The sequence below is a fragment of the Lepidothrix coronata genome, unplaced genomic scaffold, assembly GCF_001604755.1.
Source record: "Lepidothrix coronata isolate B3197 unplaced genomic scaffold, Lepidothrix_coronata-1.0 Scaffold116, whole genome shotgun sequence".
NCBI lineage: Eukaryota > Metazoa > Chordata > Aves > Passeriformes > Pipridae > Lepidothrix > Lepidothrix coronata.
Genome location: NW_016690296.1, coordinates 2,422,243 through 2,436,670, shown reverse-complemented (window position 1 = coordinate 2,436,670; position 14,428 = coordinate 2,422,243). Strand labels below are relative to the sequence as shown.

The following is a 14,428-nucleotide window of genomic DNA, read 5'->3' as shown; positions in this document are numbered from 1 at the left end:
CCCTTGGATTCAGCAGCTGATCTGTAACCCTCTAATAGGTACATCTGGAGGAATAAGGGTCACAGACTGTTTTATTATGAGAGTTTAACCCCCCCCCCTTCAGCCACATCAGTAAACAAAACATGGTCAGACAAAAGCAGTAAAACCTGGCTCCTGTTACTCCTGTAAATACAGACTAACAGTCCTGTGAGTCGAGATCCCATCTGTTTTGCTGTAGAAGGGCTACCCTACAAGCCATGGTTGGTTTTGAGAAGGTTTAAGGGTATTTACCTGTAACATGTAAAAGGCATCTAGAAATTTAGTGGAGTTACAAACAAACTTCTGGAAATGCATCTGTGCCCTGTAGGGTGCTTAAAACTCAAACCAAGTCTTGAGAAATGTCTGCTGCCTGAAAAATGTTGAATTTTGCTGATCAACCTCCTGTGGAGTAATACAAAGCCTTCTATGAAAAGCTCTGATTTCCTTACATTTTGCATTTTTTTCCTCAAAGCAGAAACTTCTGCTTATTTCTTATTCTTTGGAGAAATAATTGTAAACCCCTTGCCTCAAACATATTGTGGCATATGGTCAGTTTGTGAAAGGGACTCTGTCCTAGAATGACATAATACTGTGCTTGAAAGACTTCTTTAGGTCAGCACTCCTTTCTTGGAGGAAAAAAAATCTCTTTTTCTAAGCTTCTGCTTGAAATCTCTTTAGAGCTCTCTAGTTTTTATTTGCTTGTTTCAATGGCAACACTCATTTTTTCTAAATTAATCACACCAAGGTTCCTCTGGGCTCTCTCTCATCAGGTGAGTTTACTGTTCCCTTGGACATGGTCCTTTTCTCCTCTAATCTTTTCCAAACACACATGATCAAATTGTGTGCAGCTTTTCAGCTGAGGCTTTAACAGTTTTTATTCCTTATGGAATAAAAATTCATCCTTCCTGGCATCTGTATCTTTGCTCTGTTTGCCAAAATAAAAGTGCCTTCAGATGCTTAACTTTCTCCTTGTACAGAATTCACAATGTATGACTGAAAACTTGTACTTTCATTCCTCCTTATAAACTGGAAAATCTGGTTTACAGACTTGAAGTGATTTTACCTACATCTTAAACTTACAGCTTTAATCAAAATCAATCTCTTATTTACACCATCTTTCCCCCCTGCTCCTGAGAAAAGCCTTAATTAAATGATTTAAAATTTAAGGCAAGGTCTCTGTAATTCTCTTTTTATATCTTGGAAATACATAGAAGGATTTCAGGCTTTTTCCATGCACTTGTAGCTGATTTGTAAATCCATTTTATTTTCCCATCTGAAATAGGTGTCCTTGCTCCTTGTAATTTATGCCACCTTGATAAATATTCCAATGTCTGTACATATAACTGTTGCAGCATGAGACATAATTTTCCAGTAATCTTTTAATTTCATTTTCTGCTTCAAAAGTTTGCTCAAGCAAAAATTACTCAGGATTGACCTGTACTTTCCACTGCTGAAGAATGAACTGTTGACTGACTGACTAAAGCAGAAGTGCATTGACCTACACATCCATCCCACTGGAGGGGAAAAAGAGTTCAATTATTCTTGGAAAAAAAAGAATTTCCTAAATAAGATTTCTGTTTGTAAAAGAAGGTGGTCAACGTATTTTATTTTTTTAAAGCTTTTTTCTTACTCACCTTTTTTAGGTGTCTTTCCCTCATGCCCAGGCTCTGCTGCGAAGGGTGGAAAAGCTGCTGACTGGCCTGTGGGATGCACTCAGTGAAGAGGCTGGCTTATAGTTCTCCATTTGTATGAGGGCTACTTTCTGTACTCTCCTTGTCAGTATTCCACTGACATCCCTGGGAACCTCCTGCTTTCATAGCATCCCTGACCTCTGCAGTTGGCTTTGTTTAAGATCACTCTTTCCTAAAAACAAACTTTGTTCAGTGAAAAGTCAAGCTTTCACTTCTGCCTTTTGCCTCGCTCCTTTTCTTTTCTCATCTCATCAGTTTGGTTTATTTTTTCGCTTTGTCTTTATTTTTAATCCTGTTGCTTTTCCTCAAGCAACTCCTTGAGTTCCCTGTGCCCTTATCTCTTTTCTACAGATCACAATAACCAGGCAATGAATTTTAATGCTGAAGTGAAGCAGTCCTCTGGTTCAGAATTAGTATTCCATCAGGGCTGGCTATCAGATCTGTGAACTGCATTTCCAGCCCTTATTTCAGGCACACTTGGAAAGACCTTGCCCACTCCACTGGCTACGTTTGGCTTGCTTTTGGTAAGAAAGAAGAGAAAAGAAGAGAGAAGAGGAAAGAGAAAGAAAGCTGCACTGGGAGAGTTGATTTTTCTTGCTGCAAATAAGTACAGATCCCTGTCCTCACTGTAGAGATGACAGCTTAGAAAAAGGTCCAGTAACTTTCTTCTGGGAGTCTGTAAGGCATACACTGTCTAGTGTCTTTTGTGTGCGTGACAACAGAAATGGAACGTTCTTCTGCTTCTTGCCTCTACCATATGTTTTCCATAGATACATCTATTAAGCACCCAGTTTAGCTATTTAGTGGCTTCAGAGCTGAAGAGTCTTAAAGACCATGCACTCTGAGAACAAATAGAAGATATATAGCACCTTCGTGGGTCAGCCTTGAATTTTGAAGAGCAGATTTGCGGCAAAAACATCTGAGAAAATCTCTTTGCCCTCTGCAGCTCGGTGCGTTGTTGTGGCCTCGCTCAGGCTGTAGGTGGCATCGTTGCTGCACAGGAAAATCCGCGCCCTTCCCGGCACTCGGAGGAGAATTGTTATCCTGCAGGCTTCTGGAAGCACGTATTTGATGGGAGGGTTTGGTAAGGGTTTGCTAAGAGTTCCTCTTTCCCTAGGATTAGCACTACGAAGAAACAAGGAGAGAGGTGCTGGATTGTTTGATTTTTTTTCTTTGTGAGGTGGTGCTTTGGAAAGCACTGGTTACACAGCTCTTTTCCTCTGACAGTGCTGATAAACACTGGGTCTCTTCAGTTCTCAGTGGGAGCTGCATGTGACAAGGAATTCCTTGCAGGATTTCCGTGTTTTCATCTTTGGTGTTTCTGTGCTGTTTTCTGGGATACTGCTCACAAAGCTGCTATAGCCATGATGTGTTTGGGGGGATACTGAGGTTGAAAGCCTACACTTTTCTGATTTTATCGGCTTAAACATCAAAATCTGCTCTTGGAACTTTTAAAATAATGATTTTCCCTGCAGAAAGGGGATGTTACTGCCAGGAAAGGGAATGGATCTGCTCTGATAGGAGAGAGGGTGCAGTGTGAGGTCCACTGGACTTGGCCATGGGCTCACACAGTGAATGAAAACCTGTGCTAAGGATCAACAGTATAAGCAATCTAATGGAACTTGGTTTTGTTGTTTTGGGGTTTTTTGAGTCTTTCCTTAGATGTTTTAAGTTTTCATCTAAAATTCATCCCATTTGCTTTGCAAAACTTCTGTTTTCCAAAATAAACGAATACCACACTTAGGTCTATCTTGGTTTTGAAGCTGAGCGTTTGAAACAGAAATTAGTAAATGGATCTACATAAAAAAAGAAAAAAATAGAGATCAAGGCTCTCTGAAATCCTTCAGACAACTCATTTCCAGACTCCCCAGAGTGTGCTAAAAGGCCCATAGCTGTAGGAATCCTGCTTCCCAAATCTGGTGATATAATGGAGGGAAGCCAAAGGAGAAATGGGAAGGGGAGACAATAAAGGGTTATTTATTAGCAGTCAGAAGAAATCTTAGTTCCTAAATGGTGAACTCAAAAATGTAAAGGTTCTCAAAAAATGATCTGTTTTTATTACAGTCTTCAGAGATACTCATTTAAACATTTAATGCACCAGAAGAAAAAGCCTCTAAAATCTCAAAGGGAGGGAAAGAACATTGCTAATTCAAGTTTAAAAAAAGCAAAGAATAGCCTTGTACAGGGAAACAAGATTAGCAACCTGTCAGGGTCAGCTGTAAAATACAAGCCTTGCCATAGTGATGTAAGTGAAAGCTCCACAAATACAAGGACAAATGAACAAATTATTATTTGAACTGAAGAATGGAAATGGAGCATAAGAATCCTTTGTCATAAATTTGCTCTGTGCTCATCAAATACTAAAGGTTTTTGATGAGTTATTGATGTGTGTTCATGAAGTCTGCAGTGGAATAAACCCACATTTCTAATGAGTGGGAGGAGCTCAGAAGGCCATAGCCACAAAAGTGGTTGGTTTGTTTGCAAAGTGACCTGAATTTGCTGAGTTTATAGTAATCATCTATTTTGAATGGAAGTAGTTGATAATCATGTGAAATACAAGGCAAACACTGGTTTTCTTTTTCTTTTTTTTTTTTTTAAGGAGCATACTAAAGAAATATTACTTTTCTTAGCATGTGGTATTTTCCTTTCCCAAGTAACATCACAGAGTTTTGAGATTAAAGAGAAAAATATATCCATTTTTTCAACTAACTGAATTAATTAATCCATTATCTAAGTAATCCATTCAGCAGCTGTGAAGAGGATCCAAAACACAGCCAGCAGTAAGGGAAGTTTTAGTTTCACGAGTTTGTTTTGATATGGATTTGGGTCAGATATTCTTGGAAAGCAGTGATACTTCAGTTTGTCACAGGTGCTTGTTCCAGTGGTTATGGGCAATGCTGTTTTGCTTCTGCTGCTTTTGCAGTACCCACCTTATTCCTTCCTGGGTTTTAATACCTTTTAGAGGTGCCAAATGCTCCTGGAACTTTTGTTCCTGGAGGCTGTGCTGCAGTTGTTGGAGTCTGGTTCACTCACGTCTGTTGAGAAATTACCTCTGCATAAAATACAAGAAGCCTTATGATGAAATAAAGGGGAAAGGGTTATTCAAGGGGTTCTGTCAAATAAGGGCCAGTGCCCAACAGCTAAAAGTGAATCACTTTAGGTCAGTCCTGCGGGTCACAGGAAGGACTCGGCTGCTGGCATCGCGCAGGGAATTCTTTGGAAGCTGACGTGTAGCACAGGGGTGAGCTGACTAATTTCTGCAGCACTGGCTGCAAGGCAACAGCCAAAGGCAGTCATTACACCTGGTGCACCTGAGTTTTTGGAGCAGGTGAATGCTGGGGCAGTGATGTGCCTCTGCACTGCTCACCTGGGAGTAAATATGTCATCTTCTAAGGCTGTGAATCACACTGAGTTTTCAGAGAACATGAGAAATTAGGCACTGGAATGTGAGTTCTGTGTTAAGCATGGTTTTCAAATGTTAACTAACCCTTAGGTTATATGTGATTTTTTTTTCAAGAAAGGGAAGTTTGTGAGGTATTTTGTTTAATCCAACATAGTAGTTTTGAATTCATGCTGTGTTCAATAGAAAGGGCCTTAAGCAATAACCACACCATTATATCTGATAACAGATATTTGCAAAACATCCGTGTGTCTCTTAGGGATGGGTGTGAAAGGTGGGTATAAAACTGTGAATGGTCAAACCAAAATGAGACAAAACATCCTTCCTGGTATTAGCATGGAGCTGAGGCAGAGTTGATGGTTGATTTTGTTCCTTTTTCTGTATTAGTAGTCTGAAAAGGGGGGCAGCACATCCACTTTGTAAAACCCATTACCAGTTTTTCGAGCTAGTCCATTAAATGTTGATGCCTAAAGTCGTTTGCATTTCCCACTGATCTGTGTGTACTCGGTTCATTTACCGTTCAAATTATTGCTTAGCACACTCAAAGGCCAGCGCTGCACTAGGATGCTCCTGCTCAGGCATTAACTCATTCCGTTCATGTTTTCAACATGCTTCGTAGGAAGGGGAAGCATCTGTAGGGGAGGGTGTTTGGGGAGTATTTTGGCTGGTGCATCTCTAGTGACACCTTGTGGGAAGTTTCATAGAATAGTCTATAACTTTTTTTGAGGAAGAAATAGGAATGTTGGGCAAAAAAGTTGCCAAATGCTCCACATGGGATACACTTAAATCTCTGCACTTGCCTGAAGTTAAAAATAAGCTATAGAGATATACTTTCTCACTGTTGAAATTGTTCCTCCTTTATCCATTGAAGTGTTACACACTTCACCCTGTGTGGATGTACATATGGTATTATCTAGAAATAAAATTTAACTTTTAAAAATAAATATATTGATTCACCTTAGAGGGAAACATTCAGAAATGGGAATGTTGTGGATCAGTTGCAGCTGCCACAATTTAGATAAACTCGGTACGTGGGTCATTGCCCTGCTTGGTAAAGTTTTGCTGTTCTGAGGAAAAACTGGAAGGGAAAAAAAGCTCAAAATTTTTTTTTTCTGTTCAAAACCGGGTATTTTGAGAACTTAAGTCAATATTTCACCATCCTTTAACTTATGCCCCTGATTCCATTGATAGTTTTCCTTGTTTCCATGTCTCTTGTCTAGATGCAAGCACTGGGCCACCTGAGCCTGGGGAAAGTAAAAAGAGGTCTCTAATACCTGAATCTAGAAGTTAATCCAGAGGACCTGTTCTATTAAAAAAACCTTCCAATATGAAAGAATAACAGTTTTACAAAGAGGTGAGTTTGACCTCTTCTAATTTATAAAGTCACTAAGATTACACAAACAGGATGATAGAAGTGTTAGCCAGTTCTCCTCCAGCAGCTGCTGTGGAGAAACGAAGCTGTTTGATACCCCTCATATGCTTTCTTTTTAATTAATGCATATGGATACTGTCTGCTTACCTCTCTCTTTCTATGCCTGGCATTTGGAGATGACATATTCGACTCGCTGCTCAGTTTCGTGGTGTTTTGTTTTCGTGCTGATAACACGGGCAGAGGCAGAAGACAGATTGATTTGCTGGTAGAAGTAGAACTTCTGTAGCCAAACCCAGTACAGAGATGATACCTAAAGCTGCTCTCCTCGGTCAGCAGTAACACCTTTTGTTGGGGACTGCAGGACCATCCAGCTGTGCACTTTTTATATGGCTTCTGGGTGGAAGCAGACTGATGGTTTGACTCTGAGGCAGCACTGTGGTTCAGTGGCACAACCACCCCAGCTTTAGGCTCTGCCTGCTGAGCTTCCCCTCAATAACATGATGCCATTGCAGACTTACCGGCGTGCCAGTGTTCTGTGAGACCCTCATGCACTGGGCAGTCCCAGTTACTAAAAATCCCAGTTACTAAAAATCCCAGTTGCTGGCATTTGTATTCAAGGCAGGATGCGTCCCCTTCCTATGTACAGCCTACATAGGAAACAACCCACGGAGTGTGTAACCACCCTCCTGCTTTCACTCTGCGGGGGAGTTTGTCCTTACTAGAAACAGTAATTGCAAAAATGACCTTCAGATTTACTGAAAACAGTAGAGGGCTTTGCACTGACTCATGGAGGGAGCCCAGGTATTGGGGAGGGGCTTGCTGCTTGAGAACACATTTCTCTACTGTCTTGTGCAACAGTTAAACCAAAGCCTGGTTCTGTTGCAGGGACAATACTGTAGGCAGTGTATGTGATGGTTCTGTCCCTGCCAGAATCTAGAATGAATTGCGAACTGCAAACCCACTGCTGGCTGATGAAAGCAGCCCTGCCTTGGCTCAGCTGGGTTTCAGAGCCAAGCCTCACATTTCGGCCTCTCATCTAGTTTCGGTTTTAGAATAAAAAATCCAGTTTGGATCATGAGCCTCTTGCTGAAATAAGAGCCATGGCTCTTTTTTCTGTAATCATATCGCCTCCCTGGTGAATCCTTGGGCTCCCTCTTTGCTGTCATCTTAGCTGATTTCTGTTTGCTGTGATGTTCATTGGTGCCTTACTTCAGGAGGAAATCCCCTTTCTTTCAATGCCTTGTGATGAGTCACTGCTGCTGTTTGCTTCAAACTGAAGGGGATTCCAACTATAAAATTGTATTATTGCTAAAATAGAACCCTGTTCCATTGCGTAGGTTGTAGCTTAAAACAGAGAAAAGTTTGGGGGAGTTGGAGGGTAAGCAAGCAGTGTTGCTGCTGGTTTGGTTTATGAAATTGGGGATTAATGGTAATTCCAGTAACAAGTGAGCAGCTTAGAAGTTTAGTAGATCAAAACCGACCTCTAACTGAAAAGCAGTTGTGTATCAAGTTCTGTACATTAAGAACCAAAAAAACTCCCCTCAAACCATACTAGTTTGTGCTTCCAGCAAGATTGGTTCAGCAAGAAGTACAGCTTGGTTCAAGCTCTTCTTTTGTTTGTGTGTGTGTGTGTGTGTGTGTGTGTGTGTGTGTGTGTGTGTGTGTGTGTGTGTGTGTGTGTGTGTGTGTGTTTGTTTGTGTGTGTATTCATTATGGATTCAAAATTCAGTTGCTTTAAAACTGCTTATTTTGGCCATGGAAGGTTGCTTTCAATTTTCTTCTTTCATTATACATCTGACTGCCCTCGTCTCTATGTTGCTGTTGGTTTAGCCCTGGTGCTTTAAGCTGCAGTTTTCTGAATCCATCGTCTGGCACTTTCTTTTGTCTGAAGTAACTGCTGCAGCTCTCCCTCGTGCTGGAGTTTTTGTGAATTCCCAAATCTGTGGGTGTGCACACAGGACATGGAGGTTGCAATTTGAAATAGGCTTTGGTCCTGCCTGCTCATCTCTTCAGGGGCATGCAGGTAATCCGGGTCTATCCCCTGAACGCTTCCTTTGCAGCCTCTTTCAGCTCTGGATTTCCATTCTTATTTTCAGAGTTCACCTGAGAGCTTCTACAGGCTACAACAAACCAAACCCCAAAACCACAGAAGGCACCATTTAAAGGCAATTTTTGTATCAATGTCTTTAATATTTAGATCTGGAGGTCTGTGGTTATATACTGAGATATGGTGGCTATTGAGCACTGAAAAGGACCATGAGGTTGCTGAAAGCACCACAGTAACACTCGAGTTTAGAAAGAGTCTCACTACTGGCTTTGCAGCATATTGCTGTAAAGGAAACAAGTTAATAAAAGCCACAAAGATGTACGATTTCCCATAGCCTTTGACTAATGCTGTAAGTAAAAGAACAGCTAAAAAAACCACTGTAAGCTGAAGGTGAGGGGATTTCCTTAGGAAGAATGCTTGGAAGGGGCCTTGCTCCGAACTGGGGACTTCAGGAGGCATCATTTCCTGACTTCCTAACAGAAGTGTCTGTGCTGAATGGGAGGACACAGATAACTCCATCTGTCAACCCTAAAATCCTTTTGGCTTTGTGTCTTTAAAGGTATTTAATGCTAAAGACTTAGAACCCTGTATCAGTGCCCTAAATTGCCTGATGTTTGTAGTGAGATCTCTACAGAGCCAGTTAAGGTCACCTTGACACTTTGATTAAACTGTGAACTGCTAATATTATTTTTTTTAATATTTATTTCTATGACCATTACTATTTTTCTCCCATGGTAGAACATCTCATCTGAATAATCCTCTTGTGTGTATTCGGTTGCTCTTCAATGTCCACCTTCACTTTGCAAATGCTGAAAGTGCTTTTTTAGGAGATTAGGTTGAACTCAACTTGAATGCTTATCAACATCTGGAAGACCTAAAGGTAGTCATGGAATATTTATCAAACTCCCTGGCACTCTGCTGTGGTTTAAAGCTTCCTTCAAAGTAGGATGCAGAGAGAAATACTGCAAAAGTTTAGAGTAGGGTTATAATTAATAGGTGGATATATATTCCTCCTTTATAAAATAATCCTCAGGGTTTAATGTCTTTTCTAGGTTGTAATTGCTGGGGAAATACATGAGAGAGGTAAAACTTTGTCTGCTACAGCTTCTCAGTACTCCAAGAACTTATCTTTTTTCATTTTTTTCTTTTTCTTTTTCTTTTTAAAGGAAAAAGTAAAAGAAAGAAAAAGGATCTTATCTCCACTACAGCAAATGGCTTTTCCTGACATCATTTATAAAAATTAATCATTTTAACAACTTTTTGCTTTACTGTTCAAAGACCTTTTACATTTTTCTTGATTGTTCCCCAATGCCTATACACTGCCTCTGTCTATGTTTTATGAGTAAAATCTAAATAACACAAGGGTACAGTTTCCATAAAATTAAGGTCATGTGAGGTGGAAATAGCAGCCTAAGATCAGGAGTTCCTTCACTTTTATAGTCTTTTCTTTTGGTAACAGGAAACAGCTCTGAGGCTGCTTGCTTTGGGACAATGTATAGGAGGTTTTGCCTTCATAAATTTGATTGTGTCTGCATCTTATATGATGGAGAACTGCCCTAGAAATATTTGGATCTGGCTTCTAACAACAGGAGAGCTTTCTCTAGTGTGGTTATTAGCTTTACCACACACTTGGACAACAATATAGCACAGTTGTGAGCAGATATTACTCTTGATTTCACAAAAAGGTAAAATGCTTTATGGTGGTGGGGAACAGCTTCTGCTTCAGTGTTATGATGAACACTTGTGGTTGTGAAAAGGTCATCAGATCCTCTAGAGAAGCTGGCAAAGAGTGCAATTCTCATCTGAAATGTCACAGACATGTCACCTCTCACCACCTTCCTCTCCTCCAAAGTGCCTTTCCTCCTGTCCACCAATAACCAGGATACCTCCCATGGAATACCTTCATTCCTCTTTGCCCTTTTGGTCAGCTGCAAACCCAGGTGAAGGCATCCTCTATTCAGCCCCCTGTACTGATGGCAAACACCAGCTCTCACGGGGTACAGCAGGATTCCTTCTTTTCTTCCTTACTTAAAATACTCCCCTTTTCCTTTCATTTTTAACCCAGAGTTGTGTAGCTCCTGTGCCCAGTTGTACCTTGTCAACCTCTAACAGTGGTGGGAGCTGACAAAGCTTTACTGTCCAAGGCAGAGGCTTTTCTGTACAACAGTGTTTTATGTTGTTGGGTATCACTTTGTTCTGTTCTTGGCCCTTTCTGTGGAGCTGTCCTCTGTTCCAGGGGAACACGGTAGCTCACTGCACTCCTTGCTGCAGAGAAGAAAATCACAGACCAGGAACTCAGTTTTGTGGTAGATCATCCTGTTGAGAAAATTCTCTGTAAGCCCTCAGGGCTTTGTGTCTGATTTTATTTTTTGTAGCTCAGCCAAGAAGCAGCCAAGGCAGAAAAGTGTCTACAGCTTGCAGTTTGTGCCAGTCACTGAACATGGGTGAAAATGCTTTGCCTCATCCAAAAATACCCTGTCTCCATGAGGTAAAGGTCACTTTTCTGTCAAACCACTAAATGCTGCTTTAAGATTTCACTGACGTAGGGAGTAGTAAATTTAGTAAAGCTTTAGTGTTGATTTTCTCGTTAATTGGCAAGCAGGTGAAAATACGTATGGGTAGGAAAGAAATCTTTCTGGAGTCAGTGCAGAAATACTTTCTTGGAGGATTCAGACATTACTTAAAATCAGGTTTAATTCCAGTTTGGACCAGGAGTTAAACACTTCAATGTTTCAGTCAAAAATGTAGTGGTAGAAACCAGTGGGTGGAAACCAGTGGTAGAAACCTGGGGGACAAGGTGGTCTTATTGCCCAGAAAAATGGGTTTGTAGTCAAACTTCCTCAGCACTAAGCTGTGTGCTTGAAGTTTATGGAATGGACAAATGTGATGGAAGTGATGTTCTGCTGGATCCTGCTGCTGTAAAACCTCTTTTCATGCTTGCTATCGTATCAACTTCATGAACATCTTCAGGGAAATCCAGTGAAATACCATAAGAATATGTGTGAGTAAAAATATTCATTGAATTGCCTTTTAAGACCTCATAAAGGAGCTGTGGCATTTCCAATTTTTCCATAAGGAAAGGAGAATTTGTTGTGGGTGGTCTCCCACTCACGGCTAAGCGCTAAAGCCACCCAGGGAGCAGGAACAAAATGAGTGGGAAGTGCCTTGACTTTTAATACATCTCAGGCAAAATCTTTGGAAGTCCAAACCAAAATGAAAGCAGTTTACTAAAATTTAGGGTAGAACTAGGGGGCAGCATCTTCCTCCCTCAGAAAGTCACTCCTTCTGTGAGCACAAAAGTGTGTTTTAATTCTGTTTGAAATGTGGATAGATGTACCCTCACTTCTAAGTCTTTAGTTTGCCTCAAAAACATGACAGCTGGGACTGGCCGTCCCATTGACCTGGGAAATGGGAACCTGTTTAGGAAATATAGCAGCCAACCTGTTTCTGAGTGAAGCAGAGGAGAGTTTTTCAGCTTGAGACAAACCAAAGTGTGTGGGAGCAGTTCTCATTTATGCACCAAAGAGAGGAGGGCAGCTGCACACAGCCAGGGAGTAATGCCCGTGTGGAGAGCAGCAGGCTGCCTTGTTGCTGCGGAGTGAATGCCCTCATGCCCTAATCAAAGTATAAATTAAACCCAAATCTCAGAAAATTTCTGGACAGCAAATCTGTTTTCAGCTTCCTCTCCAGAGTATTGGAGTCCCAAACTGTTTTGAGCACTTCTGAAACTGTATTTCCCCCCCCCCAGTCTCTTTCCTTCCTTGTAGTGGTCTTTTCTCTCCTGAATAATACTTACATGGCAATTAAGCCCTTTACAAGTCACCAAGGATCCGGTACTTTAAGCTGTTGTCCTTGCATTATATTAAATTTTCTCTAACCCATTTCCTTATTTTTCCCCTATGGAAAGCCCCTAAACAAGCAGTCCTTCAGTGGACAATAAAATAGTTTGAATGGCAGCCATCCAGCATGGCCTTTCTCTAGATAAGTGGCTTGGCTATGCCTAAGAAACAACAAAATTTTTATTATTCAGTTGTTTGTGGAGAAGCCAAAGGGATTTTCCTCTTCTGAATGAGGGGAATGAGGAGGTCAGGTAAAAAGGTGCATGTGATTTCTGCTGTGCCCCCACAATTTTCCACTGGAGGTTTAAGAGAAGGGGTTCCCCCTTGAATTTTTCCATTGACTGCTTTTCTCTACCTCCACAAAACATTTGGTTGTGCCTGCTTTGCTGTGATGAAAATGTCAATGTTTTGTATCAGCGATATTAGGAGGAGTTAGGAAAGAAACACTGTAATTGTTTAAGTCAGGCTGGCTGTGAAGCTGCTCTTAACAGGAAGGGAAGAGCCCGTGTTTCCATCCCCTCTCTTGACTCCTGGGATGGCACACAGCCTTCCAGGGAAGAAGGCACCTGGCTTTGCCTCATCCTCCGTGAGGAGAACACTGAGGATTCCTGGCCTTCTTGGCAGAAACCACAGTGGGTCAGTTGAACAGGTGATGGAAATTAAAGCCAGGAACTGCACACAGGGAAGGTTTTAATTTAGCCCCATCATTGTGGAGCTGACAGATGATGACAAAATAACAACAGCAACCACTCCCTGAACTATTTCCAGTCCCACAGAAATTAAGCATATTGGTCAGCCCAAAGTCTGAACCTGTGTTTGAGTCCAGTGAAAGCCAAAAACATGGAAGGCTGAATTTGCTCTACTCTGTGTGAACTCATTGCTGAGTAAGATTTAATGCTATTCTCAGTCATCCAGTGGGAACAGTGTTTCTCCTCAGAGGTGTGTCTTTGGGCTTTGATTTCCTTTTCTGCCTGGAAGGATTTGAGTCTGTGTCACCTCCCAGACAGTGCTCCAGCAGTCTGCTGCTGGGCTGGTGGTGGTGAGTTTCAAACCTCCCCTGTGGAGGCTGTTTTGCTTTTTATAAATGCTTAGATAAAATTATACTGGAGGTCAGGGTAAGGAAAAGTGACTGAGGTGCAGCTGAGTGCATAGGACACTGTTCTGAGGAGTGGAAGATGTTGGTGCCATGGGGGCTTTTTTAAAAATTTATTTTAACTGGGCAGCCTGTAAATCTGAACTCTGTTGGTAGATGTCTGAACCATCAAACTGAAATCATGGACATTTTCTCCAACCAAGTAACAGTAAATGCTTCATATGTAGTGGAAATCACCCTGCAAGTCCAGCAGCTAAAACATTTGTCCAGGAGGTGCAAACACCCCTTCAGGGAAAGGCAGGGGAAAGAATTAGACCTTGGTCTCCCACATCCTGACCCTGGCCTATTGTTTCCTCTGTTATAATTGCAAATGTCTCCAAAATAATTTTGTTTTAACAAAGCTGCAGTGAATTGAACACGAATTTGCAAATGATTGCTCTCTGTGTGCATGTGAGAAGCTGAGTGTAAATGCTTTGACAGAAAAAGGTCCACCCTGCTCTACTGAGCAGCTGTATTATCTCTGCTGGGAGGAGGAGAATGCTCCCAGGGCAGTTAGATCACTAGTATTTCCAACCCAGAAGACAATAGGAATCTCCTAAAAATCTCAGAGTGGTTTTTACTCCTTAGTACAGAACTGCACAGGTTTTGTTGCCGTCAAAACCGAAACTGATACCAGAGTCAGGCTTAGATATGAACGTTTTTCTGTACTTGCCTGTCATGAATCTTTCATTTTTAGGTGACAGCATGCTAATGTTAATTTTTATCAGCTGTGAAACTTGATTAATCAACTCCTGTGAGCAGTGGCCTGTAGCCCGAAATGAACAACATGCTCTTGAAAATGCTGCATCACTTCTTGTGTGGGTGAAGGGGCGACGTTTCTGCAGCTTCACCTCTCTCTGCTCTCTTCCTCAGAACGAAAATCAGATCTGATGTTAGAGTGTTTCTGGTCGGGGCAGAGCTGAATGTCA

At 41.4% G+C, this 14,428-nt stretch overlaps 1 protein-coding gene across 2 annotated transcripts in view; it reads left to right on the top strand.

Annotated features, from left to right (window-relative positions):
* The window catches only part of TNIP3 (TNFAIP3 interacting protein 3), a 58,257-nt gene that overhangs the window by 2,583 nt on the left and 41,246 nt on the right, over positions 1-14,428 (top strand). For both annotated transcript variants that reach the window (XM_017825191.1, XM_017825190.1), the window contains exon 3: positions 6,330-6,463. The gene's annotated coding sequence lies outside the window, so the exon portion shown is untranslated. The remainder of the gene's footprint in view (positions 1-6,329; positions 6,464-14,428) is intronic.